The sequence below is a fragment of the Synchiropus splendidus genome, chromosome 12 (assembly GCF_027744825.2).
Source record: "Synchiropus splendidus isolate RoL2022-P1 chromosome 12, RoL_Sspl_1.0, whole genome shotgun sequence".
Classification (NCBI taxonomy): Eukaryota; Metazoa; Chordata; class Actinopteri; order Syngnathiformes; family Callionymidae; genus Synchiropus; species Synchiropus splendidus.
Window position 1 is genome coordinate 15,104,157 of NC_071345.1, and position 6,486 is coordinate 15,110,642.

The window sequence follows — 6,486 nt, forward strand, 5'->3', positions numbered from 1 at the left end:
TGATGAAAAACTGAAGCTGTCAAACACCAAGCCGGGAATAACAAAAACAGTTGGTATGCTGATGTGAATTTGGTGATGATGGGATAATCCCCAGCGTTTTATGAAAGGTAGAATGTGACATCTGTACATTTCCATAATCCCTGCCACGAGGAATACTCTTCACCCCAAAATAAGACAAAAATAGATTTTGATCCGATCATCCTAAACATAACACACAACTTGGTGTAAAGCAGAGGATTCCTGCCCACAGCTCAAAAACACTCCAGCCCTAGCGAAACGTCCTCTTCAGCATTATTCTAATACAGACCCCTGCAACAGCCTCCAGAGTGTCTCCATGATTGAAGGTTTACTTTGATCAACGGGGGGCTGATAGTCTTTGATTATTCCAGCGGCAATGGAATGGGCCTCCAGTCGTTCTACATTATATAATGTTATCTCAGACTTGACACATCACAAGTGGAAAACATGTGAAGAACAAACATGAGCCAAATTTCTCTGCGCATGGGGAGAGCAGGAGTGCAAGGCTTTGTGTGTGAATGGAAGTTGATACCCAGAGGAATACCTGGTTGGGTTCTGACAGGCGGGTTAATGTGCTGTGATCAGACTCGCTTAGATCTGTCGCTGATTGGTTGGTGGAGAAGAAACACGGGAACGTTCGGAAATGTCACCTGATATACATATTTTTTTGTTATATATCAGGAGAATGAAAAAGGTGTTTCCTCAAAGAGGAGAAGTGAATAAACTGGATGCTGCCAGCAGGTGGGGGTGCCCATCTATGAACTTCAATCCTGAATACATTCATGCAAGCAAGAATTGTAATACGTGACAGCACAGTCTTGACCCCTACTGTCAGGATATGAAAAGGCACTTAAATAGCAATCATTTTGGGAAACAAAATATACAGTGGGCTTGATATTTATGGTGAGAAATTCTTGTAAAAGTCTGGCTTGGGCAACACATGCACATACATTTATCAACGCAAATAATTTGATTATTTATTATTTTAAATGAACAAATATAATGATTGTAATACTAAGCACATAGTTACTGCCACTTGTCTTTGAATTATAGTAACATAACACACAAATTATTTTAGTAAGGACTAATAATTGTACAATAACAAGGTTCTCTCCAGCGTTCTAGCAGGTGGGAAAAATAGCGGGAGTTTTCAGATTGTCTATGCATTGTCAGTGTTCCTTCACTGTTGTTGTGGAGTAGGACTCCGCCTTTTAAGGTTGAGGAGCTTCAGGAGGACTGTGCTTGAAGAATGTACAACTCACTCTACTTATGGTGACACCACCTATGCTGGTAGAAATCTGGGGGAGAACCCTAAATAATCATACTAACATGCAAACCAAATGAATAACAATCATGGTTCAGGCTCTGTTTAAAAATACAATTGAGAGACAATAGTCTATACTAATAAGAATGAATTTTCATTGACGTTTAAAGACATTGTGGACACGGTTTGTAAGCAATACTATGACGGCTCAGCAATACTATGATGCTCTCAATTATTGTGTCTGAATTCACATTGTAGACTGAGATTCAAATGTATGTTTGTGATGAATATGCACACATAATCAGGTTTTTGCTGTCATCAACGCACACTATAATACGATATATTCATTTAGTTTTTACTTAAGTTACAATTCAAATGAAATATCACCAACCTGGTACACACAAGTTAAATAATAACCTAATTGATCTACCACTTATAAAGGATTGCATTTTTAATATATATTGTTGGTACTCAGCACCACAAAAACTAAAATAAAAAAAAAATCCTGTATCGATTTTTCACTATATTTTAAACAATATTATTATTCTGAAGGCTTTGCTTCTTTGAAAATCTGTTTAATTCTATTGAGTAAAATCGGATTTGTTACTGTGCTTCTTCATGTTTGCACCCCTCTGCTCTGGTTGTGGGGTTGATTTAGGAGTCATCCTTCACGAGGTGGACTCTCCACGAGGCTGATCCGGATCACAGTTGGGATCAGAACTGAACTTCTGGACCTGGTGACTGGTCTAACCACGCCTGGCTGCTGTGAGCAGTACCCGGCCTGCTGCTGCTGCTGCTGCCGCCGCTGCTGTGTGTGTGTGTGTCTGCATGCGGTATCCGCCGGGGACTCGGAGGGGAGGGGGCGTCACCAGGGGTAACGTTACGCCTACATCACACAGCACCACACAAATATACAAACAACATCGCACTCGAAAAGTTGCTCTCAGAACCGGAGATCGCTTCACGCGAGCAGCAGCGATGGCAGTTTCCAGCGGCCAAACCTCGAGATGTGACCGCGGTGCAGAAAAACACTCTTCCCCCAAATGTGCCCCCCCTTCCTCGCCAGCGACGTAACAACATGTCGGCAAAGGACGGCCATGTTTTGCTGGTTATGTCGACACGGGGCGGAGGAAAAAGTAGACACGACGTCTCTCCTCTCTGCCTCCTACCAGCGCCGATACAACGTACGGTGGTCAAAGTGGAGCGCGGGGGGCGAACGTGTGTGTTTGAAGTTACGGGGGTCGCGGTGTCCGTCCGCAGGTGTAAACACCGGAGCAGCCAAAGTTCATGCGGCTGGACAACTTAACACATTAACGTTTGCAGCTAAACGCTACCGAGCAAAGCGAGGCAACTCCACGCCGCTTTGACTTGAGACACTTTTATGGCGCTGGCGAAGCCAGTTCAACTGTTTTACCGAGCTTCTTACCTGATCCGCGGTCTGTTGTGATGCTCAGGTCCGAGTCCGGATCCTCGCACTGCCTCCGTATAGTCGGTGCTTCCGAGACGGGACCGACAACAGGCGACAGAAAAGCGAAAACTGGCGATCACTAGGAGGATCTACGCCAAAAGCCACATGACCGCCGACGTCAGAGGACGTATTTGCATGCCGAGCCGGTGTCCGTCCACAGCGGTTCCGCGCTCGGTGCTGGCGGAGCCGGGGAAAGTTTAGGCTGCAGGCTGAGGAAGTGGGCAGCACGTGAGCCGGCGGGCGAGACGAACGCTGCGAGTTGGGTAAAGTACGGCGTCGACATGAATGACGTTGGTCACGGACGTCAACTTGTCCCCGTTTCGACCTGATTGAATATGAAATCATCGGAGAGGCGTGTGTTTCCTCCAGAAGCCCCGCCCACCGCCGCTCCAGCTCTGCCATGTGAGGAGAGCGCTGCAGCTGCTGCGGTCCTTCCTCCGCGCAGCGATGGAGACGCGTTATAAGCTGCTATTCACGGTGCGCACACATCTGGAGCCACAGAGGTGAGTCTGAGGTCAGCTGATCCTCCCTCAGTGTTTGTGTCCTCAAAAGACTGAGACGCCTCTGACAGCTCGTGTGCAACAGCGACCTCCAGTGGCTGAACTGCGGTGGGCCTGGGTCACTGAGTGCACCATTCTCCTGATGTCACAGAACCAATGACCTCCACGATTCCCAACAGCTATAGTACTGGGGTCTTCGACTGTGTCACGTCATTTTAAGTGTATTAGAAGATTACAGGGGACAGGGAGACTCTGTTAAATAATGGTTTGTTTTCAAGCAGCAAATGATAAAAACAATGGGTGTTTCCACACACAGCTTCTGTCCGAGGCTGCACTCTCTTCTTCAGCATCTTTGACCTCTGTCCATTCTTCTGAATGACTGACTCCGAATGCAGGAACACGTTTGTTTTCACTACATTACTTCCACGTCAGGGGTGGGCAATTCATTAATTGCATTTGCTTGGGGGCCATATTTTGTACTGTGAGTACAAAATATGAAAGATGAGTTTGAAATAATAATAACAATAAAAAAACAGGTAGGAAACATACATTTTTGTTGTGACGAGGATAAAATAAAATAAATACATAAAATGGACCAAATACTTGATAAAAGTCATAGAGACCTCGTCTCCTATCTATCTATCTATCTATCTATCTATCTATCTATCTATCTATCTATCTATCTATCTATCTATCTATCTATCTATCTATCTATCTATCTATCTATCTTTATTACTGTAAATAAATTGTGAGTGGCAGCAATGACAAAATACAAATGTGAGATTAACACCGAGCGAAAATCTGTTACTGAACAACACATGAACTGAATATATGAAAATATTGACTGTTGAAATGTATGATATTTGTAGTATATTTTCAGCCAGTCTGATAATGTTATTCAAATATAGGTATTATGTAAAAAAAAAAAAAAAAAAAAGAAAAGAAAAAAAGTGTCATGGTGCTTTGGGTTAAGAACAAATACTTGCCATTATAAGATATATGTATTTAAACAAAAATGATTGAAAAAGTTGTACTGAATTATTAAACAGTAAATAATAACAAGCTAAAAAACAAAACAAAACGAGACACACGAATATACACATTATAAATATTCAAGTATAAAATTAAATACACCCAAATAAAATAAAACAACAAATACATATAATCGAAATAAACCAAGACAGTCATAAAATGACAGAAAACGAGTGAATAAAAAAGAGCTAACGTCCAAACATCCAATCCTCCCTAGACTTTTGAACGTGGATCTTTCTTTTTATGCTGTCGAAGTGCGCTTTAAATTAACCAAACAACTTACGTTGTTATAAGCTAATTCGCTGAAAACGTATTTTACCTAACGGCACACTAGATGGCGCTAAAGTGCTGTGCTCAGATTCACTTGCGTGGTGGGTTCATTGTACCGTTGTGGACTGACTGCTTCAATGTACCTATATTTTGATTCTTTAACTCATGGTTTAAAAGCCTCAATGTCAATATTATGAACTGAGAGTTGCATTAGTTTGAGACATACATGCTGCATCAGTATGAGTGCGCTGAATTAATTAATACTGAATTGAGAGTACTGGGATTTTTCCCGGGATTTTACTTGAGAAAATAGAGGAAATTAGAGGCCAGAACAATTTGCGGGTGAGGCTTGACCCTCCAAAGTGCCTGCTAACCTATAACCCTGCTTCACTCCTGGGTCGGTGCAGCGTATCATTAGCTTCCACCTGAATGTTGAAAGAGGTTACAGGTTACATTTCTGGCTGTATAACCGATGATGTAATCTTTATTTTTTGAACCCATACAGGTGTGCTCGCCGTCAAGACAGACTGTTGTCAGTGAGAACTGAATAAATCTAACAGCATCCAGGTTCAAGTCTGGGACACACTGTGTTTAGAAGCTCCCTAACAAGGGCGGCACCAGTGACCCATATGAGGGTTGGATACACGTGATGAAAGAGAGCACTGTTTATCTTTCCATTCCATTCTGCCAGAATGCCTCCCGTCTCTCGACAGGTGGAGGACTCTAAAATTCATTCTGAACAAGTACTGCAAATCAAAACTGCTGATTTGGCACCAGTGCAACAGGAACCTGGATAGAGCTTCTACTGCTACTAGGAGAACCAGCAGGCTGAAGAAGGCCAGCGCCATTGTGGAATGGAAACAGGGCTGGTTGCAGAGGAGGCTGCTGACTAAATTGAGAACATCTTTAACAACATCTTCGTCTCTGACTGTGATGACTCTCGACAGATGGAGGGAACCTTCCGCCAGAGACTCATAACCCAAAAGATCAGGGCAGAACATCTCACTGCCGGCAGTCATTACACTTTCTAACCGACAGTGAAAGGGTCACTTGTCGAGCTCACGGTCAGTGCTGAGTAACTGCTACAATATTTAGCAGAAGACTAAAGATATACCATCACTGCACATATGGAACCAGTGATGAACTATAAAATGTATTTTCTTTGATGACATGCGACGCCATTGCAACATCTCCCAGGGTCATAATTAAACTTGGTAACTGTGGCCTGTGAGATTTCAGCTTGGATTCTTGTGTTGACGTTTTATTTGCGATTTAATGTTTTGAAATTTGGAAGCGGGAGGGATTTTTCCCGGGACATTAAACTATCTTGAGAGTCTTCAACCCACGAATGCCTCCCATTTGAATGAAAGAGCATAATTTCTACTTGGGTAATTCTGTTTTTAAATAAATTATTCAAATACCAACTTCTTTCTGGTATCACCAGATAATTTGTGTGATGAACCAGACTCCTTCAATTTAATTTGTCCAATCTGTCATTGCAGCTTCCACTTGTGTCAGTCAAAGGCAAAATTATACACCAAGCATGTAATAGTGGTTTTGCTCGACCGTTCAGTCAGCCCTAATTTGGAAACTACCTCTGTCACACTGGCAGAGGACATCATATGTAAACAGATGCGTAGTACATGAGATGACTTCATACTTCCAAAATTCCCCTACACCTGATCATCAGCCTTGTCAGTAACCATGGATGCTTGGGGCATATAAAAACCTCAGAATTAAACCAGATGGAGTATAGTTAAAACTGTCTGATGTAGTTGCTAGAGTTGTAGTCAAGACCAGACCAGCCGAGACAGAGACATTACTGAGAATGGAGAGTCGAGGCGAAGACAAGGCCACGATATTTGTTGTTACTTCCCGTCTTCCTGTTGTTTCCTTTTTCTTCTCTTTCTTCAGCTTCACAGCAGCGCAGCTGG

General features: G+C 42.8%; 1 protein-coding gene across 1 annotated transcript in view; it reads right to left on the reverse strand.

Annotated features, from left to right (window-relative positions):
* The window catches only part of zhx2a (zinc fingers and homeoboxes 2a), a 32,274-nt gene extending 29,210 nt beyond the window's left edge, over positions 1-3,064 (reverse strand). The window contains exon 1 of the mRNA XM_053882040.1: positions 2,709-3,064. The gene's annotated coding sequence lies outside the window, so the exon portion shown is untranslated. The remainder of the gene's footprint in view (positions 1-2,708) is intronic.
* Between the last annotated feature and the right edge of the window lie 3,422 nt (positions 3,065-6,486).